At 34.9% G+C, this 27241-nt stretch overlaps 1 long non-coding RNA gene across 1 annotated transcript in view; it reads right to left on the bottom strand.

Moving 5' to 3' along the window:
* Positions 1-11547: 11547 nt before the first annotated feature.
* LOC141393501 (uncharacterized) overlaps positions 11548-27241 on the bottom strand; it is a 590028-nt gene continuing 574334 nt past the window's right edge. The window contains exon 7 of the long non-coding RNA XR_012410112.1: positions 11548-11585. This is a non-coding gene — a long non-coding RNA (uncharacterized lncRNA). The remainder of the gene's footprint in view (positions 11586-27241) is intronic.

The raw sequence follows: 27241 nt of genomic DNA, 5'->3' as shown, positions 1-27241 counted from the left end.
CTTGTGCGTCAATATATCCCTTTAAAGGAATAAAAATGGATTAAAACTGATATATAGAGGCAGAACCGAACATGACATACACTACACCTGTTGTATACGAACATTTTTTGAAAGAAACTGTGTTGGAAATTATAATTTCGTGCAAAAGAAAAGTGGGTAGGAAAGGAATTTGCCGTGAAAAGCGCAAATATAAGTGTTAAGTTAGATCGAGACATATATATATGTATATATATGGAAAGATTATTAACCTTATATTCCTCCAGTTGTGGTTTGAGACACGTTAACAAATGTCATAAATATGTATTTATTTATGTAGGGTATATACACGAGTACACATACACGTGATTGGATGTCCATATAAATACATTATTGACATCCTACGAGAAGAAAATTGCTGTCAACATGGGTGGAGGCTGAAATAATTTTAGCCACAAACCACCGTAATGTTCCAGGTCACCACCAATCGGTGTGATAAATATTAATGAAATCACAAAGTGCCACAGAAACTTTGGGCGTATGGGTGAATAAATGAATGAATAAATGTTAATAATTAATTTAAATTAATTACAATGGCTTTTTGTATTTAAAAAGTCGATATTAATATGCACTTTAAAATACATCATCATAATACAAGTTTATGTGTATACCGCGATTAATACGGCCAAATGAGATTTTAATGACATGTCTCCCCTCTTTTCTTATAATTATTAATTATTCCCGTTGCAAAACGTTTGTTTGCAATATCAGACAAATGATGTGTATACCACGACTGTATTATCCTATAGCAGGATATAATGTTTATAAGGAGGTAAGGTGAGGCTGGTGGGCAAAATAATTAATATGTTGTTACCAGGTGCTGTAAATGAAGCGTCGGTATTGATAGTTAGGTTGGTGGGTGTGTGTATTTTGCAAGTCAGGCAAAAATCCTTTGTTATCAGTTATTGCCTTAACATCCTTCGCTCTATTTACATAATTACAAATTGTTATTAGCTTTCTGTGTTTGAGTGTATGTGAATATTGTTAAGCTATTAATTACAATAATTGAATACCGTCAATATGCATTCTTTGTCATTCTTGGAACTGATTATCACATGAATCTTCCTTAGTACAACATCAGATAAAAATAAATACATATTGAACTCAACCCCCCTTTTAATATAGACAGGAATACGACAAGTCGAAACGAGGTATGAGTCAAAAAGGCTGTATCTACTAGTACATCATCATCATGCCCAATGTTCATTGATATGCCTTATCAATTATTCTTCAAGGAAATGGTACTCACTAATCCATCATAAGCAGAACGAATAGAATATATAAATGCAATGGAAAGATAAAAACTAAATAATTAGTATTGGAAAGTCATGGTAAATTGTCCAAAGTGGATAAAGAGGTTATGGCCACTTATTGAGCACTGAAAATACATTTTTCATGAATTTTCTACAAGAAACCTACCTAACTTGTTTAAAAGATATTGTTTTCACCTGAAATGTCACAGCTTGAGCTACTTTTTTGTTTAAAAATATTGCACAGTATTCAGACAATTGGCCATCTACGAAACACTGTTTCTATTAAAGTAGTTCGCGGTGCCCACTGTAGCTCGAAAACGAATAAACCGATCTGCCTATGTTTTTGTGAGATCAGTAAGAGCCTAATAATCTTGTCCTAAAGCGAAACGGAAATTAAAAATATCCATTTTTAAAAATATGGTGAACTGTCCAATTTAAAATTTCGATTTTAACTAAAACAAGCAGAAAAGTATCAGTCGACTTTGTCGACAGAGATGTACCCTCAGCCTGTGTGAATTGGTTTAAAGAATTTTGGGCGTATGGACTTGCCGACAAAAATAAAGGAATGGACCGACGTGGTACATTTCGGAAGTGGGTCTTATTTTGGCAGATATTCCTTTCGTTGGACACCATATAATTTAGAGCTTTTGGACCATTATATCAGGAAACATGGGCTTGCCCACGAAAAACATAATATCGCTGTAAACACTGCCATAAGAAAACTGCACTTTTCCGCAATTGTGTGTAGGGGCTGGACCGATATAGTCCATATTCGAAATTCATCTATGTCTGGTAGAAATATTACGATGTGCAAAGTATGGATCAAATTGGTAAGTCCCTTCGGGAGTTGTTTTTGTGAAAAATGTTTCATTTTTGTGGGGAGGAGTGGACCGATATGGCCCTCCAAATTGTCTGAAACGGATTTCTCCCAAACTTAAATGGGGTCTAAAACCATTATTTCGATGAGGCACATAGCATAAATGCTGAGGATATATATATTGATAGTTTTTTCGCCATAAATACGTCAAAAATTGTTTTAAAGTCTCTAGCTTAACGACAAGCCTGTAGATAGAGCATACAGTCTTATCTCCTTTCTTGTGGACGGGACACAGAATGCTCAGGTTCCAATCGCCGAGTACGCATTATTCCTGCCAGATGGTGCTAACATTTTCAGCGTGTCGCTTCCGGTTTTGAACAGCCCGGCTGGTAAGCCATCGACTCATGTTGCCTGAAGAGTAATTCAGCCGGTCTTTACCTCATTTTGGCCGGGCGGTATACATTCAATACCATCTTCGGGGATTAGATCTGTTGTATCTACTTCGTCTTCGCTAGTATTGGAAACCAACAGTTTGGAAAAGTGATATTTCCATATCCAGAGTACACGGTCTCTATCTGTTAACAAATTACCTTACCTTTCTCTGCAACAGGATGTGCCTGTACCAAAGCCATCAGTTTGATGTTTTACTCTTTGGTAGAATTTTCGCACGTCATTCTGGCTCCTGTACATCTTGATTTTTTCACACTCCTACTTTTCCATTTCTCTCTTTTTCCTGCGGATAAGACGTTTCACTTCTCTCCTTTTCTGCCCGATACCTCTCTGGTGCGTTTTGCCTTGCTACTGATTGTAGAGTAGCCCTATATGCCGTATTTTTCTCTTCGGTAACAGCACGATACTCCTGGTCATACCATGGGTTCCTTGGTGGACGTTTCTAGTATTCAAGTATGGATGTTGAGGCTGTTTGCATGGAGTTGGAAATACTTTGCCATTGTGCTGACATGTTATCTAGACGAGAAGTGCTTTGATTAAGCATTTGAACCAGTTGAGTGGAATATGCTGTAGCTATCTGTTGTGATTACAGCTTACCAATGTCCAACTTTCGTGGTGTGTCTGTTCGTACTTTATTTACTGCATTTAATCGAGTACGTACCTTTGCTGAAACGAGGTGGTGGTCCGAGTCTATGTTTGCTCTTCGAAACGATCGTACATCCAACAAGGTCGATGAATGTCCTCCATCTCTCAAAACGTGATCAATTTGATATGTTTCCTTGAAGAGCGAAATTATACCTATCTTAAAAAAAACCAACAAAATCGGAGCATGTTTAGTAGACCATCTAGCCTCCATCGATAATTTCTTCCAGAAGCGCAATCGTGTTTTATCTCCATTAAAACAGTTTTTCTTAACGACACACAATGGAAAAAACATCCCACAATAATTAGCTCCGAGTTGCAAAGGGTTCTGTCAAAATGTTCAGTGTGAATCACCTTCATGAAGAGACCAGATTTAGATATCCTACATTTTGTTAAGTTGTTCCTTCCCACATATCCCAAGGAATTTCTTTATTTCTAAAGTCAATGTGGCGACGAAAATCATGTTTTTCTTTCTGTATTATGACAAACACTCGGGGAAGTCTGTCTGGCATCCTTACGACATGACAAAGTTATTTGTGTAGTCTTTGGCCGGATCTACATCTTCACATAAAAATATGAAACAAAATCTTGCAATTAACCCTCAAAAATTGTCTTCGAAAAATGTTGAGTGGTTTGGTTTGAGTCACAAAGCCGCGCCTATCATGAGTATTTCTTCGTCTATACATTAATTAGTCTATGGTTACATTAACTAAATATCATACAATATTTAAACAAAAAGTTACCCCTTTTCCTATAAGTACTCGTAATTGCCAACTAAATATTTATTTCCAATGCTAAAATACTGGAATGAAAACACTCATTTGATTGAAAACCCACCAACAGACGTCAACACACAATTTATAGCTTATGACAAAAAAAGAACCGCAATACATATTCTAAAAATAGAAAGTGTGATTTTGTAATCAAAATCCCCAAAACGACCATCATTCACAAGTTGCATTTGTGGTGTCGTGTAAATCACTTGAAAACGCTTTGCCACAAAAAGAGCATAAAAATGACTAAACGTAACTATGCACCGAACACAAGGAAGAAATACTGCAGGATAACAAATAAAAACTGCAGATTAAATATTTATTTGCAAAGAGCGGCTATGCCACACAGAGGGCCACACCAAGAGCGTGAGGGTACAACGAACGAGGTGGTTGAATGAATTCAACAAGAATGAGTGGGCGGGTGACTGAAGTATCCTTAGGCAAATGTGAATGCGGCAAAAGAGGCAACCTTGATCTCAACATGGTACTCATGGCAGCAATACGCACCTTCACCCCACATCCACAACAAAGGCATTATGTTATGACAGTCACCTTCGTATAGGCATTTCATAGGCACACAAAGTCCAATGGACAGCCATAGACATACATTCACATGTGAACATATGTATGTACATATGTGCGAAAGTGACATACAAGCTTTGTTATATGCTATGGGTAAAAATCCTTTTTATAGCATTTATAAATGAAAGTCAAACAGACATATGACTTTTAAGGGGGCCACAACGTGCACACACATACACTCAGTAGTCACACATATCCCTCGTGTGTGTTGGAAAAATCAAAAATTCAACAAGTTGTTAGCTGACTTCTCTTCAGCTCATACATTTTGTGTCGGTCTATGTTAGACATGAACGAACATTGAATAAGGCCTTAGTTGTGTAGAAACTGTTGCTTGGAAATACTTTTAAATGCTCACCCACACAAACAGTGGAAAGCGAATCTGTTGTATTCATCATGGTCTAATGACCTTCATTTATTTTATCATTCTCTTCTTGCCCGATTCTGGGTAAGGAAATTTCCCGCACATCTATGCTTTCCCTTGCATCGTTTTGTTAGTCATTCGCCTTCGCCTTTTGTCCTTGTTCAGTTTTCATGGTCCCTTTGAAGAGCAAACAAACGAACAAAACACAGTTTTTCTGCTGTTGGTTAAGTATCCGTTTTCTTTTCTCGCTCTCTCTTTCACTTTCTATTCTCCCCTTCGAAATTTCTTGTCAGATGAGGAAATATTTCAAGTATTCTGTTTCAATAATGGTCTGCTAAGGTAAAATGTGCGAAAAATACCTGGGCTTATGCCATTGTTAATAAAAGGATGAAGATGATGATGACAAGTTCTTCAACAAGAGTATCTCTAATTGCATAAGTATGCCTTTGTGCATTTTTTTTGGAAAAGAGACTAGAATTACAACAAAGAACAACAAAGATTTTCCAGTAGAAAACTTATCAAACAAATAATGACATATAATAATATATAACTGTCTTTAAGACATTAGTGCAAACAATATTAATTATGTTATATATCGTCATCTGGAATACCCAAAGACGTAACTAAAAAAAACATACGTTTATAGGAGAAGAAGAAACGTTATAAAATGAAAACTGTTTGAACACTTTGGGCATTATCAATCAGTTATGAGTAAACAATAACCCAAAACCGCGGAAACGCTTTGTTTTGGAACAACATTTGCAATGCTTCTTGATTTTGGAAATTCCATTTCTTGCTTTGTTAAAGGTAGAAGCTTGAAATTTTGCAAGAGCTTTATGTATCAGATTCAACAAAAAAAAAATGCATTTCGATTTTGTTTGAGTTATGTCTTTGAGTATTTCATGTGACGATATGTATAAAGGTTACTTTCATTTTCACATGCCCCCACGCATTTAATTAATTCAGGATAACAATCCTAGAAGGCATTTCTCTTCTTTTTTGCTTTCCCCTTTATAAAAAATGTATTATCTTCTTAACGTTAAATAAAATAAAGACCTTAGTAAAGAAACTAAAAGCGATTTTTTTTCTAAACGATGAATTTTACTTCAAATTAAAGCAATCCCCGGCCATAAGTCCCTCCGCAATGTTTCTTCCTTGCCCATGGCATAATTGTTTTTTTTTCTTGTACTTCAAACAATAGCAGCCTTAAGACGTTTAATTTTAATTAATAAAATATGATTTTTTACTGGTACCTTTGATTTTTCCACCACCCGCTCGCTCATTGATTAGATGTTTTCTTGAGTGAATCTGAGACCAAGAAAAGGAACGAAACAACAATTGAAGCCACAAAAATATGAACTTGCTAAAGCTCATTAGCACCAACAAATTACTTTTTTTTCGTTATTGGTGGCGTTGTCTTGCCTCCATCCAAGAAATTCTTTGGAGCATCGCCCCTTGGCTTGTTTAAGTTTTAACCACGGAATTTGTTTTGTTTACTTCATCTTTCGACCGCAAAGGCGTATTTCGTTTCGCTTTCAATGAGTTTATTTTCAGTTTTACTTCATTTCGATTTTTTGTTGTTATTGGTGCGATTTTTGTTGTAGCGGGGTTTTGTATTCTTGGCCAAAAACATGAAACGAAAATCATTTTCTGCTTAATTTTTTTTCTTTCTTTCATTGACGAACATGAATTGCGTGAGAATAGCAGTCGACAGACAATACAAACCGTTAAAATATGAAGAAGTGAAACTGTGGTCTAGTCGGCCCTAACTTGACTTATTTTCAAGAGCATGTCTGTCGGCCCGTCACATGTTTTCGATTTCTTCCTTCTTTTGTGTAATGTAATGATTTTGTCTGGTTTTTTTTATTAATAATGCTTATGACATTCTATTGTTTAGATTTTTTAAATTGGCTGTAATACTTGGTATGGAAAATTAGTGAATGGTGGTGGAGAGGGGGAAACCACAAAAATATCAACAATGTCCGCTTTGTTTTAAATTCTCAAGCACGAGATCACTGAACTTTTCTTTGCTCAACAGTGTAGCGTTTTAAATAAGATACATTCCTTCTTCATTAAATCTCCTTTCCTGAGTGGTATTATTGAGAATCTACTTTGCAGGGAAAACATGTACCACCGCACTGAAAAGCATTAAAAATCCTCCATCATTTGAAACCATTTTTCTTTTCCAAAACGTAAGTTTGTCGTCAACAAAAAACACAACAACAATCTATTTAATTCCACAGACATCTAAAGATACATGAATAGCCATTGCCCAGGGCATACTTAATTCAATTTTTATTTCCTAAAAGAAATACACTTTGTATATGTCTGTGTGTTGGTTGCATCAAACATTTACAATTGAGTATCAATTTGAATATTCTACAGGTAAAGTAAAGGATAGTCGATAAAGTTATCAACCATCCTAAAGAAAAACAGGATGAAACAGTAAAATGATAGAACAACAGTTTATTTTATTTCACATAAAAAATAAATTGAATTTTATTGCACAATGACCAACAAAAAATACGAAACTAAAAACCCCAAACAAAAAAAAAAAAAAAAAAAACAGTAAAGAAAGAATCAAAGGCGGACTGAAACGGCTATATGATACCATACACCACTTTGAAAATTTGCTTCCAAATTCTATTAAAAATTTGGACTTAAGTTTAAATTGAATGATGTGACATACGAGTATGTTTGTAAGTGAGCAATATTTGAAACTATTATAAATAATAAACTCCATATCATGCCAAATTCGAAGGAGAGATTAGTAACATTATTCTAACTTGACTTCACATTGGAAGAACTATTTAGTTGGTGTCTGTAAGTTTTTTTAACTCTTAAAGGTAATTATGTCAGGAACTATCGATTTGTCACCGAAAAAATACCGTCATAATAGGGACCGCAAGGACTATTGCTGTAAACATTTAAAAACAAGCCGAGTCTCGAGGAGATACCCGAAAGAGTCGATCCATATAGTCCATATTAGAACATGATCTATGATGTGTAAAGTTTGGACCAAATCGGTTACCCCCTTCGACAGTTGTAGTGTGCACCATTTCAGCGAAACTTGAATTTTTGTGGGGAGGTACCCGAAGGAGTGGAACGATCGACTTATCTTCGAACTTGATGTAAGTTTGGACAAAATATTAGAAGTACCAAAGTTTGTTTAATCCGCCCGAGAGTTATAGTACGCACTGATCAGCAAGATAGGACGACAGACAGCCAGACGGACCAATCACCGCTCCAGATAGCTGCGCACCATTACCTCAGATGCTTGGGTAGCTGAAATAATTTTCCGGGACGTTAGCGCAGCTGCAGGCGGTTGATACAATCCTGTTGGTGAAATACCCGAAATTAAATCAACTTTCCCAGCACAGGCATCGGGATTAGCAAATGAGTATGGGCAACATAAACGAAAAAAGTCGCTAGACCATCTGAAGCAATGCAACATTGGTACAGGATAGAGTAAAATGTCAAGCTGTGGCCAATGGTTAAATCACTCTCGAATCCGAGAGTGTCGTGACAGTGACAGATACGGAGAGACGAGAGAGAGTTGCAGGGGAAGAGGAGTGTGATACGCCGCATAAGAGCCGTCTCAGCCGGGAGGTAGCAAATTGGGCCCAGGCGATATCATTTGAAAGTGTGCTAATTTTTTCGTTAGTCACTCATAATCTACCAGATGCCAGGAAAGGATGCCAGCAGAGGCAAATCGTATAGACCGATTTCTCTCCTGTTTCCAGTAGCGAAGATCCTAGAGGCACTGTTCCTTGATTATAAGTAATTTCCCATCATCAGCCTACATTCCGGAAAATACTTAGTACCACAACAGCATTACACGCCATATCCACACATGACAGTCAAGGACTGAAGTATAACAGGCCGTGCGACCGAATAGGCATGGCGGCTCTTGACCTATTGAAGACCTTCGATACCGTCAACCTTGCCAAGCTGTTATTGGTCATAGGGGTCATAGGGAAGACTTCTTTCCAACCGTGTATGAAACGTTGGATAATCAATTATACAATGTGTGAAAGCCATTTTTGTAAAATTCAGAAATAAGTAGCCTACGAACTGGAAGTGAATCAAGTAGTTCGTCAGACGTGAAAGCGAACTGTTTAATCTCTACCTTTCTCTACCGTACCTTTCTCTACATAGCTGACTTAGTACAGCTCTTTCATCTGAGGAATATAGACGGTTGAAATGAGGCTCCCCCTGAACATATTGGTCGATGATGTCCTGATTTCGACCACTAACTATTTGGTGTAACGTAGAATGTTTAAGTAGTTCGCCCAGGCTACAACTATTTGCGACAAGATCAGAAGTTTCTAACGTCGCTGGCCGACATCACTTAGGTTGCTGACAAAGAAATTTTCTTGATCTCTTACAAAGCAATAGACGGGCTGTGGTAAGCTATGCGACGCCAATGTTTTATGCACACAGTGGTAGAATATTCGAACCTGGCAGAATGTCGCCCTGAAAACTGCAATAGGTGAGTGAAATTATGATCCGGCGATGCAGTCACCTCAATTCGTATTGGGACCGAATGCTAAACACATGTCCTGCATGTGGATTGAGACGGCACGACACGCTGATTTTTTTAACTGTCCAGCTAAATTCACTCATCTGTTAGACTTAAGGCTTAGGAAATAAAAACAAAAAATATTTAAAAAATTAAATAACAGCGAAGTTTACAAATAATTGAAACATCTCGGAATATCAGTAGGAGTCGCGCAGTTATGTCATAGTTTTTCACAATGAGATAGAATATCGTACAGACATCCTCGACGGATACAATCGAGTGCTTCGGAAGCTGATAAGATGGGACATTTCCAAAAAAATGTGAATAACGTCAACATTTCTTATAAAAATCTTGATGTTTTGTTCAATAAAATGATTTTTTCGCCAACAAGTCTGTCGTTTAGAGGTTTCAAAATATAGACTGAAAGAAAAGTCGGCGTTAATATCTCAACAATTCACGAAAATAAAGTAATTGTTCTATCCTGATGACCAAAAATAAATGCCTATTTTACTTAGTACTGTCGGGAAAATGATCAGAAAATCATTTCGAAGAGCTACAAACATATTTTTTCTGTATTTGATACGGAACATCATAGACTTTAAATCCCTACAAGATTAAAATCGTAGATTCATTCTTTTTTGGGATAAATACTCGTAAGCGAACATTAAAAAACTTCAGGTTTTCTATTCTACTGACGTGGAGTGTATATTCGCATTTCTATAAAATTGTTCAACTTCAACTTTAAATTTTTTGAAAATATTGAAAAAAATCTGACTTTGATAAAACTTTCAACGATAGGAAGAAATGAAGATAATAGTTTTAAATCAATATTTCAAAAATACCAGTATTGAAGAACTACTGTTGAATAAATTTACAATAATTTTAAACTAATTAAGAACAAATGGTGAACTAATTAATCTACTGTTATCATTCTAAAAACAAAACCATTACGAGATCCATAAGAGAGTTTAATTCAACCAGCATTTTTTTGGAAATTCATTTTTAAAAATGTCATTCTTTAATTGATTTGAAATGCTTAGCATGTACTAGTTGTAGATGCAAAATTTTTCATCGTCGTCCTTTGTTACTGTCATAAATCAAGAGACATTACACAAATTTAAGGACATCTTTGCATACAGAAAAACTACGAGGACAAATGTGGCTAATAACTAAAAATTTAAGGATAAGTTCTGTACAAAGTGGCATGATTAAAATTGTCACTATGATTTGTGCAGCTCCTTAAAAGTTATATTTGTTTATCACAAAAGAATATGCAATTTTTTACGAAAGCCGATAACCGTATAAACTCATATAACATTTTTTTTTTAACACAATAGAAAATGGTGTAGTCAATGCCTCATATGCAGTGTGACAAGCACTTGAATGTATATGCTAACGTTTGCGGTTGTACTTCTCCAGGATGTTAGCCACAAACTAACAAAGGAAACATAATTTATGTGGGTTTGAAACACTGGTATCCAATTGCAATCAAAGGTTAAATGTCTCTCGAATTTATGTGGGTCGGTGTGAATGCGGCTGGCTATTGCTTTTGGGACTGAAGAGTTTAGAGATGTTATAGAAAAAAGGGTTATATTGGAAGAAAATATAGTTAGTAAAGGATAATATAACGTACATCACTTTTAGGTTAGATTCATATTTTTTAAAGAGAATTTTTATAGGTATTTTCTTTAAATATCAGGTAAAAATCAATAATTTAGGAAATTGTTATACACAGACTCGTAAAAAATAATTGTAATTATATATATACGAGTATGTATATGAACAATCTATGTTTGATTGACCAATATTTTGAGGACACGATTGGTCCGTTTTTAGAAAATGTAAGAATCTACTATTGTCGCAAATTTCAGATTTCTTAATTTAAAAAATAATAGATTCTCGCAGATTCTGGAACAGAGCAAATATTGCAAGGAACAAAATATCGACTACAAAACCAGGCACAGAAGTCAAAACAAACATCAATCAAAGTGACATTGGCAATAGTTCAAAATACACTTGTTACCCTTTATCGTTTTCAGTAGACCTCAAATAGGATGGTTTCTATTGTTAGCATTGGACCGAAAACTACAGAAAGAAACAATAGTTCACTTACCATTTTCTACTCTACATGCATGGCATTATGGGTATCCTGCAAAAGAAAGAAACAAACAAAAAAACAATTGTTAGGAAGAAGTTTTGTAAAACATAAATGTATGTATTGTTACGGAATTAGATTTAACTAATGTCCGTGTAGACGTTGTTTTATTCCCCGATACGATTTGTACCAAATAAAACAGGGTTCGTTTTAGATTACGTTTCTACAATGCTTTATTTACTTTATTACACTTATTCAGCACCGACTGTTATAGCTAAGCACACAGCAAGTCTCTAGTTAGCACGCAGCTATTCTTTAACCGATCTGTTCAGTTCAACGCTTAAAACACAACTCACTCGTCATTGCCAGTTCCCCTGTATTTATATCCCAAAGTCTCCCTGTTCGAGAGTCCTCTAGAAAATGTCTGGCAACTCCTCGAATATGTACAACAAACACAGACGCACATTCGCACTAAGCGAACAACCAGACTCACATACATGGGGATGATCAATGACGTAATTACAACAACAAATAAATGCAAGAAAAGAAGTAACAAACTAAACGATAATTACATGATTTTGGCAAAACAAACAAAAGAACATTAACAAAAGGTAATGTAACGACTAGAATGATGAAGAGAGTTCTACATGGTAGTTGTTGTTGCTTAAATAAAATAACTGCGTAATAAAACTGTAGCGTACGTTTTATTACGCAGTTATTTTATTCAAATTTTTAAATTAACGGAAATTAAACTAAATTAACTTAAACCTATCAGTTACATTCGTAACAGTATGTAAACATTTTGTAACATACTATGGACAACTGCATAGTTTTTTGTGAAATAACTGCAAAAAGGAGAAGCATTTAATTGCCAATGAAAATTATTTTTCTTAATTGAGAAATTAAATGGACCAAAGGAAAATTAAAACAGTTTTTTATGAAGAATTTTAAACAGTACAGAAGCAATTAAGTTTAAAATGAATGGAACTAGAAAAGTTATGTTCAACTCTACACTTGGCAATTAAGATGTTGGGATATTACTTTCTGTATAAAAAGTCTTAAAAATTTGGGCGTTTCTTTATGTAACGATTCCTGCAAAGCTCATCGAAATAATCTTCAGTTCGCACAGTCCATTGAAACAAGTACAGTTGCCACTTCAATTCGCTTTCTTAACTGAAACAAACTGCCTCACAATTGCCAAAATGGTCTCGAGGAAAATATATGAAAACAAATCTGTACTGAATATTAATACAAATAAAGCTAATCCCTATTGTTAACCTTAACGTTCCACACTCTCAAATTGTTTTAAGCAATCTTTATTACATATTTAACCATTTCGTCCTGTTCTGATAGGTATTCGCCATTCAAGCATCTACAAATTCCTGAACGTATACCATCATACATAAAACAAAATGAGAGAGAAAAAAGAAAGAAGAAGAAAACTCAACACTAAAAGGCGATTATATTCGTTAGGAACTTTGTGATTAGACTGAAGTATGTACTCTTATTTGTACCGTTTACGGTTTTACCAGCGACCCCACCCATACCGTACTTGTAGACGTGCAAATAAGAGCACAATCATCGTGTTGGTCATGTTAAATCACGTGAAAATTAAAAGCAAACAGTGCGAACAGAGTGCGTGTTTTAACTGTGGTACTTCCATGGCACGCAGACAGACGGACGGACATATGTTCTTTTTTCTTTCTGTTCTCTTCGTTTTGTTTGTTCAGCAGAAATCCGTTTGAAGTTGATCTAGAAGTGCGTGAAACAAGCTTTAGTTTTATGCACAGTGTACAAAATAGAAATGAGGGATGAATATACCAGAATAAGTTCAGACATGGATGTCAAGTTAGCGGTTTTCCCGCTACTTGTGGTGATTTTTGACGTACAAAAAACACTTTATAAGAGTTGTAGCGATTTTTTATTTTAAATCGCTACAGTAGCGATTTTGGCTTTTAAGGTGGCGGTTGTAGCGATTTTTACGCAACATTGTTTATTATCATCAATTTTAAAGCAAGTGTATATTGTGAAGTGAGATGGTAGATCGTGTTCAATAATATGGAAAAGCATGGGAATCCGATATTTTATTGAAAAAATGGATAAAAACATGTGCGATTTTTTAAATTTCTCTCTTTCTGTGTAACAATTGATAATTTCGGGCATTTTAACACTTTTTCGTAGTGTTTTTTGGTCTTTGTCAGTAGAGATTTGTGGTGGTTTTTAACGCAACTTGTCTGTAGCGATTTTTACCTCGGAACAGTTGGCATCCCTGAGTTCAGATAAAGAACAAGAGTAATTTAACGTCGATGAGAGCAACAAAAATGAGTTTATAATAGACTTGTGTTCTATTACATTTTAATTTAAAAGACTTCGTAAAATGTTTTTATAACACTTCGAAAAATATTTTCGAACATTCAGCTCAACTCCAACGAGAAAATTGACCAAGCCCGACTTTTACACATATTACATATTTTGCTGAATTTCGGAGGGGCGGGGTACACCCTTATGACATATTTTTAAAAACACTATATTTGCAAAAAATTACGAATGTATTTGTTTAATCATTTACGAATTAATCTAGAATCTATGTTGTTCATTGGGGCCTAAAGACCCGACCACGCCTTCTTTTTTAAATATGTTATATCCCCAAAACTACTGAACCGATTTCCATGAAATTTGTAGAAAATGCTACAGGTTTGCAATGGTAATGTATATTTTATAAATTTCGGGGTATATGACCGACGCCCTTCTTTTAAACGCTATATGTATATGCCAAACTTATGATCATATCGGGTTCAGCATTAATTTTGCGACACAATGGGGTTGTGTCTCCGACTTTAAATATCTTATATCTTGAAAACTGACGACTACGTCCACAGCTTGAGGAAAGTAGCATGGTTAATTCTGAGTGGTACACCACAACTTGTTTGCCTGAAGTCTGAACCTGAGCCTGAACAAGAGAAGACGAATCATTGTGCACCATGACAATGCGAGCTCTCACACATCGATTCAAACCAGCGTCTTTTTGACCGGACACAATTTGGAATTGATGGGTTATCCACCGTACAGCCCTGACTTGGTATCAACGACTTCAAAAAGAATGTGGTCACGGTTTTCTTCGCCAGAAGATGCTGTTGAAGCGTTCAAAAACGATGTTTTGGAGGTGTATCAATCGGAATGAAAAAAGTACTTCAACAATTGGTTTGAGCGCATGAAAAAGTATATAAATCAACAATAATACTATTTTTGATGGTAAATATTCGAGTTTTCATTGTCTAGTTCTCTTCGTATTTACAAATAGCCTTAAATGGTGAGTTTCAACGGTCTATCGGCCTTGAAAAACTATAAACATATTATAAGCGGGAGAATTCTGAGCGACATTTTAGCAGAACATTTCGAAGCTGAAAAACATCAATTTTATAGCGGCTTTTAAAATAAAGGACGAAAAGGACATTGAAGGAAGCGAGTTAGAAGGTCGAAGTGCTCTACGAAAGTAATCCTCATTCGATTCGACTGAAGACATGTCATTTCAAAAATAAGCTAAAGCAACAGTGAACAAAGATATAACGCTAATTCCTGGCGGCTAACAGGGTCTCTAGCAAAAACTTCATCACGCCATAACGCGGAAGTTTCTTCGGGGTTCTTAATATACTCACCAAGGACTTTCTTCCCTAAGAGGAATTTTCCGTGCCCCAGACTTTCACCTCCATTTTGTTGCACAGTGTAATTAGATCTCCTTTGATAGGGGCGATAATAAATTGTAAACAGCATCATTGGCCGAAATTATCCGACAAAGTCAAAAGCTGTTGATAAATTTAAAATTCTCAATGAATAACTCGGTTTGACAATGAACCCGAACGATAAAGCATAAAGTCTACGACGGGACAGCAACGCGGACCCGGCTGTGCTAGTTTCAAATAAATAACCAGCTTGAGCCAGGCTGGGATTTGAACTCATGTCCTTGGAAACATATGAAGATGTTATCACGATGTGTTAGCGTTAAAAGCCAAACTCATAATTTCCAAAGGCAGCGCAAAAAGCGTTTGTCGTGGAAGCTCATCACTGCAAAAGGCACATTGTATTTGAATAATCAAAGTTCGATGGCAAAGCTTGCAGCCTGTTTATGTATGTCAATAAGAAATTGAATTTGTACGAAACACTACAAAATTCGAGTGTGTTTTTATACCCTATACCACAATGTGGAAAAGGGTATAATAAGTTTGTTTTCCCAAAAATTCATGTAACGCCGCGAAATATTCGTCGTAGACCCCTCATGTGGTATACCAAACTTCATATCTCGACGAGATAAAGCGATTTAGCGATGTGTGTCCGTCCGTCCGTCCGTCCGTCTGTCCGTCCATTAAAAATTGTAATCAAGCTAGAGGCCGCAATTATGGACCGATTGTCACGAAATTTAGTATGGAGGTCGGGTTTGGACCAGAATAGAACTGATTAGTTTTTGGCGATGATCGTGAAATGTTAAAGGGATGAAATGGACCAAAAACAAAATTTTTGCTCGATTTTGTAGCCGCTCTGTAGGTCGCAATAATAGTCCGATCGGCGCGAAATTTTAAACGTAGTTTTGGTTTGAGATGAAGAAGTAGCGTGCAAGTCAACGGTATGATCGGATAATATTTAGCGGGTTAAATTGATCAAAACTTTTGTGTGAAAATTGGTAAAATTTCTAATGCACATCTTATAACAGCTAGCCCGGAAAGCTAGTGCACAGGGATAGTGGTATAGGGTATCACATGGTCGGCCCCGTCCGACTATAATCTGTTCTTACTTGTTCAAATTAGTTTTTTGTTTTGAAGCAAAGGAAATAATAGTTTGAAAACCAAAGTTTGAGTGTGTTAACTCTTCCACCTCCCCTTTGCTTGCTTTAGATAGATTGTGCTGAATTTTTTCTTAGTTGAATATTTCATGTGCTGTTGAGATTTTTTTTCAATTTATCGTTACACTGTGCCACTGGCTGGCTATAGAGATGTTATTATCAAAACACTCCTTACATTCATATTAAGCTAAATGAACAAATTCTACTACCGTTTAACTTCGTGTGTCGACATGAGTGTGTGTGTGTGCGATTCGGTTTAACCAATTTTCTTAAGGTGAACATTTCCTTGGTGTGACGTTGATTATGTTTACTTGACAGTCGTATTTCGGGGAGTGTGAAAATGGTTTCGTGTAACATTATGTGCGAAAAATATCTGTATATGTATGTGTGTGCGTAAGCATTGCAACTTAAGTATCATTAAGTTCTACACAAATGTAATTTAATAAGCTTTTAAGGATTCTTATTAAACAAAGTTCCATTTTTGTTTGAGGCAAGGATAATTAACAAGTTTGTTTCTTTTTTGTGTCTCTGAAGTGGGGTAATCAAAATTTAAATGTTTCTTAGCGTCCTTTTGCGTGGTTACTAAACCTGGGCTTGTTACGTTGTTGGAGTTTTTAAGTACCACACGTTGGTTGATTTAAGTTTTCTGTTGCCAGAGATGCTATGCTTACAGCACAAGCTATCTTTGAGGTCACAAAAATACGATTTCGTATTTTATCACATTATCATCCTACATAACCCATTAATCTCTAATTTAATATACTCTCTTGTTTAATATTTAAAATGGAGATGATATTATGATGTAGAATAGGACACAAGGAGGTTTTCTTGTATAAATTTTAAAAATGGAGAGTAAGACATTTGGAAAGTAATAAATAAATTTTATAAATGATTTATAAACTACAAAATGTAGTTTTTTGCATCTCAAATTTGAGAATCGTATCAAAATAACAAAGTTTTGTCCCGCATCAAAGTTTTGTCATGCAAAGATGATCATACCTACTACTGCAATTGGAAATTAGTGTTTTCCGGATAATGGAATAACATTTTTTCTCATATATTTTCGATCAAAAAAATAAGCTTTCTTGCAAATATTTTTAAATAAGAGCCAATTATGAATTTAATGTTTAAAAGATTGATATTGTTCTTAAATAATTCATTTGTACATTATTTTTGACCATCCTAAAGATTTTTCACGTTTAATCGATGTAAAATTAATAAAAAAAAAACTGAGGGAGCACATAATGGTGGTTTGTGGATAATCGATTCCCGTATAATCGAGTTTCGACTCTATTACATGTTTCAGTTGTGTTCCGACTCCTCATCATGGTGTCGGCTATAAGCATGGTGAGTCTTCCAGTTCTTACCTCTTTTTACCCAAAAAGTGTTCCCTCAACAAGCATACAATTTATATGAGAGCAGTTCACCACATTTGCCATTTTAGCCACTTTTACACATTTTAAAAAGTAAAGGAACATTCAAAGTTTTTATAAGTCCAGGGGCACCATTCTCGAAATCCAAATTCAAAGTTTGAATTTAAATTTTGCAGAACACATTTAATTTTATTTTTTATTGACTAATCGCAATAAAAATTTTGCTATCACAAATTTGCTTTCTGTCCTTATGGACAACGTAAGTGTGTGAAATGTCACCAATTAATATATATCATACGTCACAAGTGCCTAATGAAAAGTAGAAACTCCCCGTTAACCTAAAATAATGTTATTCAACTAGCTCTTGAGTGCCTTGTCCTTCAGTTTCCACTTGAATATGTGTTGATTTCTTAGAAACTGTTTCAAGCTGTTTTATTGGTAACATGTGTAGACATTGCTTCTCAATTGCTGTTAATAGTTGATTCTATTGCATTTATTAATACTTTCATACGTTGTTTCAAAAACTTCGTCTTTTCATTGGCATTTGTGTATATGTAACTCCTCGCTGCACATGCCGTTGAAGATAAAGGATATGTTGTTTCCCCTGATCATACAATTAAATGTAGAGAATGAATATGTATATAATACGCTGAGGAAACTTTTGGATATGATTATATAACTTTTGGATATAGATTACATGTTTAAACATCAGCATAATTTGAATCGAATTAATATTAAACTTGTTCATATTTATATTTAAGCAAATTGTTTTTGTAAGTAGTTGCATCTTACAATATAAACTTTTGTCTGTATATCATCCTCTTTGCAGTTCCCAGTTGTTCATCTCTTGCTTCCAGAAAGAGAAAATAAATTTACTGCGATATACATACATATTTATGTAGAATTTTCCACATCACTGCTTGAAATGGAAAATCACCTCAAGTGCATGACGCTAATGGTGGTGATGACTTTCACTGATGTCTTGCCGAGTAAACTGTGAAACTTATTTGAGGAATTTTGCCAAAGTGGCAAAGGAAAAAAGCAATTTTATGCCAACGAAGATTGTGAAACTCTTTGTAAAGATAAATGTTAACAAGTAGAAGCTGTCGTTTAAATTAAACAAACTTATATAACTTTTAGAGTCGAAATATGGAAAATGATTTTTGAAATTCTTCCATTTCGTCCTTGACCTTTTCTAACTTGGCCATAATTACCTGGAAATAAATAGTGAAACTTTTCACCCATCCTTTCAAATGTAATCATTAGCATATATAAAAACATGTGCATACATATTTAGATTAATAAATACACAAATCTGATATTCATTGGTAATTGAAAACGCTGAAAGAAGCATTGCCAAATATTTCAAATATCCATTCTCTGTACAGACAAACAATGAAGTCACAGGAAGTGAATTTTTTCCTGGCATTCCAATTAAATGGAAATGGAAAAGAAAATTCCTTTTGTGATACTAATGAATGAATTAGAACATTAGTTAAATACCTTGTCGGTTAATGACGACATTTGCAAATGAAAAAATAAAAAAAATACAAAACAAAGTAGCTATGATCAATGGGAACGACATGACATTAAATCAAGGGGACGTCACTCTTTCTTTAGATGCTGCAGTAAAAAATAACGACAACAATGACTGTCATTTTCAATGATCACTCAACGGCAATAAAAAGTTTTAAGCGTTCTAGGCCTCGTGTTGTAGTTGTTATATTTTTATATTATAAGTTTTAAACTTAGGGAATTGCTTCCGCTGTTGTTGTTGCTGTTGCTCATCATCTTCAAACGACATCAAACTTATTGCGCATGTTTAAAAGCTTAACAGTCTGGCTGGCGTGTTACATGTGAATCAAAATTATAAACATAAACCGGCAACGACACAATGACAAACTCCACAAATGGAAAAGAACAACAATTCCGTTTAAAACCCAAAGGAGAGTCAAGGAAATAATCACTCAGCCAAACGATGACTAGGTGCGTGTGTGTTCTTGTGGTGATAATACATTAAGGTAGCAAATGGACGGACGCATTCTGGCCTTTTAACTGCAAATTACCTATACGTGAGTGTACGACTCAAGCTAAGTAATTTAAAACAATTAACAGACATCAGAGAGAAGAAACTCATATTGATTAAAACCTAAGAAAGAGTTGGAAACCGAAAGCAATTTGTTCTGCAACAATAACAATGAAAGATAAAGTTGTGTCTTGGGTTTCAAAGAAGTGGTGGCACTGGGTAATTGTTGTTGAAGAATTCCATTAGGCTATTTACAACTTTATTAAAAGCAAATAAAAGGAAGCAGCTACCAATCATATTCTTTGGAAAACATAAACGTGGCGGAACTGACATTTCCTAATCCTTTAAAACTTTTTAATGCATTTTTTGTTGCAACATAAGCCAGTACACAGGGTTGGACTGTTGTATGACCTTTGAAATATTTTTAAACAGAACGAACCAAAATACATTAAGATCTGGCCATTTAGATGAAAAAGATCTACCAAAAAATATTAGTAGTCTTCATGGAAAAAAAAATTCAAGAAAATGTTTTTTTTTTTTTTTGGCTGCATGACTCGGAGTAACCAATTAAAGGATATATTTTTAATAGTTACAAAGTCCGTCTCTGGATAAAACAATAAAAATTCTCATGACAATTCGTGGGGGTGACCAGAGAATAATTTGAGAAATATTTCAACTAATACCAGTGATGGACTCATGTAGAAGCCTTACGGACATAAAATCATATTGAAATATTTCCTTTGTAAGTCTCCAAGTGGTCGTGACCAGTCGTGAAAATTTTATGTTTTACTCCAGTGCGTATGATTGCTGTTCATTAGACAGATTCTAATAACAATCATACTCACCCTTCTAACACTGTGAACACAAAAAAGCCACTGAATATTTTTTTTCAAGTCTTGTAGCATGTTATTAAGATTAACAGTTATCATTTCTCCGCCCGATACTGTCGTCTTCTGTTATTGTTTACCTCGCAACTGGTATTAAGTTGTTGTTAACTTCAAACATTCTTTCGCGTTGGATACCATTGTTCGATGGTCTTAATGCCTGTTGCATATTTTCTTTTACATTTTTCAAGGTTTGTAAAACATATGTTTACTGTTTGCTTTGACATGTGACTTCCATGTTTGAAAACAAATCTGGGGATTGGAAAACTGATGTTGGTTGCTATGAAGCATGCGGAGTGGATGTAGGGAGGAGTTGTTCATTATCTGCTTTACCATCGCAAGCAAATGTGAGAGAGGTTTTTTCAAGAAGTCTACACTGTTAAAATACAAATTATTGTGTTATTAGAAATACCTCCAATATTAAAAGTCTTCTTTTGTTAAAGCTTGGATTTTACGTACAAACTTATAGCGTTCCGGCTAACTTAAAATAAAAATCGAGTATTCAATTTCAAGAAGAGCCTCATGGGGATTAGCTTTTTATGTGAAACTTATATTTTTAATGTCTCCTAATTGGAGACATTGGAGACATCCAAAAGTAAAAGAAAACATATAAATGGTCCAAATTTTTAAGTTATCGGTCAACGTTTATGCATGCCTTATGCCAATCGTATTTCCATAGCAATTTATATAAGGCCAAAAGTGAATTTTCACGAATCCCTGTACATGTCACATTTATCGTGGCTAAAAAACGAATCCTACGAAATTTTTGGAAATTGGATCAGATTCTAATTACCTCTAATATGCATATTTGGCTGATTTTAGGTATTTTGGTCAATGTATAGCTGTATCAAAATCACCGCAATTAATAATAAACAAAAGGACAAACGGAAACTTTTTGCTATGAATTCGAAGAACCGATAGAACAAATTTGACAAAAATTTTGCAATAACTGGGAAATTTTATGTTCACAATAAATCATTTACTTAAATGATAAACAAAAGAATAATCATTTACATAAACAATCTGATAACAATTTTGAAAATTTTTACCAGATTTTGTGTATGCGAACACGCAATATTGGTATATTCCCGTACTTTATTTTTATTATTGAAAATATGTGTAAGGGAACGCGAAATGTGCAGAAGTGGTAAAAATTTAAAAAAAAAAAACAAAAATTTAATTTTGGAACAGAGCTTATATGAAGCATTTAGGTATATAGCACATTTTTCAACAGCATTGTATTTAACACACATATTTGTTCTGTTCCAGAACCTGCAAGAATCTACTAATTTTTACTACGATAACAATTTTCCCTTTATGTTATCGAAGAAAATAGTAAAAAATAGTAGATTCTTGAAGTTCTGGAACAGACCAATTTTCATATTACATTTTAAAATTATTTCGAAGTGTTTTAATTAAACAACAATCAATGTAAAGGCCTCAAAGATATAAACAATCAAGCATTTTACCTAAAAAAATATCAGAAGTTAACAGGATTGGAAAGCTAAAAGGGAAGCATTCAATTCATCAGCACCTGCCACTTACCTCTCCCAATTTTCCACCTAGCAGTGCGTTCATAAGCATTCTTCATTTGATTCTGTTTCAATTCCATCATACTCTTCAAAACAGCTAGCTAATGGTCCGCATCTATAGCTCCTCACCACTCACCCCCACTATTTTCCATTAAAATTCAAATCATAACAATAATACAACATTCCAATTTCCAACCATTTCTTCAAACCTGGTCAAACATGTTGGCAGCAATAAAATGGTGGTTGCAACATAACAACCGCCAGGCCGACCATCTGGGCCATCTAAAAACTTTTAGTTTTAAAGCGAGTTCGAATGTGTTTAGACGCTTAATACGGAACCAGTTTAAACCAGCAAGCGGTTTAATCAACCCACAAAAAAGAACAAGAAAACAAAAGAAAAAAGTTCACAAAAATAAGCTCTAATTTGGTGGTTTTTGAGAATCAGATATTTGTGATAAGACGAGGCTTATTTTCGTTACACAAATTAAAAATACAAAAAAATAAAGAATTTCGAGGTGATGATGCTTGTGTTAATAAGTCTGTTATTTGTGTGTGAATGAGTTAATGTGGTTTACATAATAATACAAATGAAACAACAACAACAAGAGAATATAGAAATAATAATATGAGCTTCTTTTTGCGGTTACTTGCAAATGTTAATGTTGATTATTACCTCTAAATGCAACTGCAGAATCACTTTGATGGTGGATGAATGGCAAACGGCCCTGTGTCCTGGTATTCGGTGGTATCATTAAACCTGTGAGAATATTTCTGAATGAAGTGGAATTGAATTGAATAATTTAAAATAAACGTGAGCTTGTTATACTTTAAAAGAAATACAACAACGACGACGACGACGACCGTCAACATAAAAATAAAACAGCAATAACAACAACATCATAAGTGGATTATAACCATTAATGTTAAATAGTTAATGGTAAAATTTTTATATCCATGTGAAGAATGAGTGGAGAAGTTAGTGTCGATTTGTGTGAGTGCGATTTTACGGTTGTGTATTCGAAATGAAAATATAACAAACCACTTAATCGGAGGAACCCCCGGGAAAAGTTGTTCTCAATGATCGAGGCATACTTCAGAGGAAACTTTGTGTTTGTTTAACACACACACACAGAAGGCAAAAAAAAAAAAGAAAACATTTCCCAAGAAGTAGCAAAACAAACGATACTAAAGAAATATAAAGAAAGAAAATAAAAATAAAACAAATGTTAAGCAACTTGAAGATGTATTCTTTTTGTTTTTAATAATAACATCCGCAAGTTCTTGTTAAAAACTCACTCACTTACCATACCTTGCCAAGGCAACAGCAGCAACATAGAAAAAACAAATACGAACACCAGCAAAATAGTGGAGTTAACATCTGAAACAATAGCAGCGGAAAATTCTTGCCAAGAAGTGGAAAATTTGTAAGTGAAAATGTTCTGTTTTTCTAAAGACGAAGAAGAAGAAAAGAAAAATAACCACTTGAGATTATGCGGATATATGTTTGTGTATGTGTTTTCTTTAAAAACAAATTCTTTTCTTATTTCTACTCCACATTTCTTTTTTTTCTTATTGCTGAAGTGTTACAATTGCATAAATTAAAAAGTTTTCACTTAGACATGGACATTAAAAGCTACAACGATAAGAGAGTGCGCTGAGGGGAGAGGGCATTTGGAAAGCTTGTAGGAATGGTTGATGCATTATCTATATATATAAAAATGGTGTAAAAAATGTATAGTAATTCATAAAATGAGAACGGGTAGGCCGATTTCTGTAAATTTTTTTGTCAGTTATTCGAATTTTCGGGGGGAAGGTCTTTACGGAAGAAAATTTTGGAAAATCTCTCTGGAAAAGTCGGAAAATTGGAAAAATCGAAAATTGAGTTTTTGTATGATATTTTATTCCTTAATAGCGAGACGAAGTTCGCCGGGTCCGCTAGTTATGGAGTAAAACTGAAACAAAAGAAGCGAAGGCAAGACACTACATAAATCTATAACACAAGGAAATTGTATATTAGTTCTCGGGAATATAAACCCATTAGGACTATATGGATATATATGGATTAGGTCGGGGCGATTTGTATGAAAGGAAAAAAGTGATAGTGGGCGCCTGGAGATTCTGATTCATGGGAAAAGTCCACTAGACTAGTGAAAAACGAGCCCCCGGATTTTGACTTGAAATTTTTTTCAAGGATATTTTGGCCAAACCATATCTCAGAAACTTGACCTATCCTGAAAATTTCCTTTTGCGTTCTTAGTACACTCACCAAGGGCTTTCATCTCCAAAAGGAAATTTCCACCCACTGACTTTGAGTCAAATTTTGTAGCACAGTGTAATTTATCGATATTTTCCGAAAAATGTGCACATTTTCGGGGCCATAACTGCCTGAAGGAGCGTTCCAATGCTTTTGCTATGTACTAGAGAGTTCTTAATTATTGTCTTGGCTACAATTTTTGTCTTTGTGTTGGATCGAAAATCTCAGTGGTTTGGCTGTTACATATATGCCAAAAAAACCTTGAAAAAAACTTCAAGTCAAAATCCGGGGGCTCGATTTTCACCGTAGACATATGGTCTGGTGGACTTTTTTGCTCAGTACAATCCCAATAATCAGAAAATCCTGGCGCCCGTGGTGTTCAAATCGTCCCACCCTAATATGGACTGATATATTGTTATTTGGATGTACGCAGGAGGTGGCCAGGGGACCCTCACTGGGAAGAACCACTGTATTGGTTTTTTTGATTTTTCGTATTCTAGTTTTCTGACCAAATTGTCATGTATGTGAGCGAAAATCACCTTTCAAAATCGATATTCATATCCAAAGTCAATTTTTTGACAATAATCATTAATTTTAGCTTTCTTATTTCGATATTTATTTCACTGTAAACAATGTGCTCTTAAACTTGTTATTTGTTCGCGGAGTAATTAAGTGAATTGCATATGCAGTATGTTGAGTAAATTGGAATTGTTTATATCTACAGAATTAATCTTGTTAGATAATTAATAAAAATATTATAGACAGATCATGGTATTCACATTTCCCAAAACTTTTTAAACATTAGTTTTTTATTCGAATGTATAGTGTATGTTAACTCTACGAATTACAATTGTATACCCTCAGCATTTTTGCTAACGAGGGTATATACTAGATCTAACTTTTTTACAACCTCGTATCCCTGTATCACATTTTGATGAGTTTTACCTAAGATTGGATGAAATCGATTTTAACCGTAAACATAGGGTCTAGTGGACTTTTTTTGCTCAGTACAATCCCAGGAATCAGAAACGCGAAGGTCCCAATAAGGTATTTTCCTTCCATACAAATCGCCCCGGCCCACTGTGGTCAAAATCCAAATCTTACGGGGGAAAAATTAATAACTTTTAAACTAGTTAAGATAGACGATTGGAATTTTGAACATATGTTTCTTAGGTCTAATGTTATTGAATATAGTCTATATAGGTTCACATTTTGATGTAGATCCCATAAATGGTATCGTTATATAATAGTGTAGCTACATTTTCTGACTGATTTAACTGTATTTTAACATATGGGATTCAAAAAAATTCTCCACAAAAAAAATAGATCGTAGTTTTTGTGTACCCCCGCGTATAGGTACTGCCTGATTTTAAAGTTTTTGACTACGTTTTCTGACCGACTTAGCTGCATTTTGGCGTTTAGGGTTTCCAGTGGTCAAACAAATTCTCCGCCAAAAGAGGCATAGGTCCACGTTTTGTTATAGTCCCCATACAAGGATACCGGAACTTAACGCATTTTTACTTCAAAATAAAACGGCGACAAAATGAAGAGAAGCAAATAGTACCTCGGAGTATGTACCACGTTTTGGTATAGTACCCATACAATGATACCGGAACTTAACGCCTTTTTACTTCAAAACAAAACGGCGACAAAACGAAGAGAAGCAAATAGTAGCAGTCGAAATTTTCGGAGTAATTACTTATTACTATGTACCTTACAAAAACAATATCCGGGCACGAATGCCGGTGAATGATATTTGTTGTACTTTATATAAAATACATAAAGTCGAAAAATTGTGTCCTAATATTTATAGATTATTTTTTGGAACATTTACAACAGTAAATAATATTTCTTTTTTAATTTGCACCTTTAAACTGTTGGAATACATTAAATTGTGCACTATTTACGTTAATTATACCCTCCACCATATGGAGGGTATAATTAAATTTGTCATTCCGTTTGTAACATATCGAAATATTCGTCGGAGACCCTAAAAAGTATATATATTATTGATCAGCATAAAATTCTAAGTCGATCTAACCATGTCCGTCTGTCTGTCTGTTAAAATCAAGATACAGCTCGCAATTTTAAAGATAGAGAGTCAAAATTTTGTACAGAAGTTTTTATTACTTGCAGGATGGTTGGTATTGAAATAGGATATATCGGTCCACGTTTTGATATAGCCCCCATAGAACTGTACCTCCCGATTTTCGGTATTTTTTGAGGTTTTAGCTTTATTATCCCACCAAAATGGCTGAAATTTGGTATTTAGTCATCGTTGGGTGTATAAAACATTCCACTTGAAATTTGTTGGTATAAGTCCACGCCTTCACATAGCCCCCATAGAACGGTACCTCCCTATTTTCGGAATTTTGAAGGTTGTGGCCACAATAATCCACCAAAATGGCTGAAATTTAGTACTTATTCTTCGTTGGGGGTATAGAACATTCCCCCAGAAATTTGTCGGTTAAGATCCACGCCTTCATATAGCCCCCATAGAACGGTACCACCCGATTTTCGGTATTTTAAAGCTTGTGGCCACAAATTTGGTGCTTAGACTTCATTGGTGGTATAAAACTTTCCTCCAGAAATTTGTTGGTATAGGTCCACGCCTTCATATAGCCCCCATAGAACGGTACCTCCCGATTTTCAGTATTTTGAAGGTTGTGGTAACAATAATCCACTAAAATGGTTGAAATTAGGTACTTAGTCTTCGTTGGGGGTATAGAACTTTCCCTCAGGAATTTTTCGGTATAGATCCATGTCTTAATATAGCCTCCATAGAGCGGTACCTTCCGAATGTGGTT

The sequence above is a fragment of the Musca autumnalis genome, unplaced genomic scaffold (genome assembly GCF_047663935.1).
Source record: "Musca autumnalis isolate F117 unplaced genomic scaffold, ASM4766393v1 scaffold_2, whole genome shotgun sequence".
Classification (NCBI taxonomy): Eukaryota; Metazoa; Arthropoda; class Insecta; order Diptera; family Muscidae; genus Musca; species Musca autumnalis.
The sequence above is the reverse complement of the archived record's forward strand: the minus strand, read 5'-3'. Positions and strand labels throughout refer to the sequence as shown.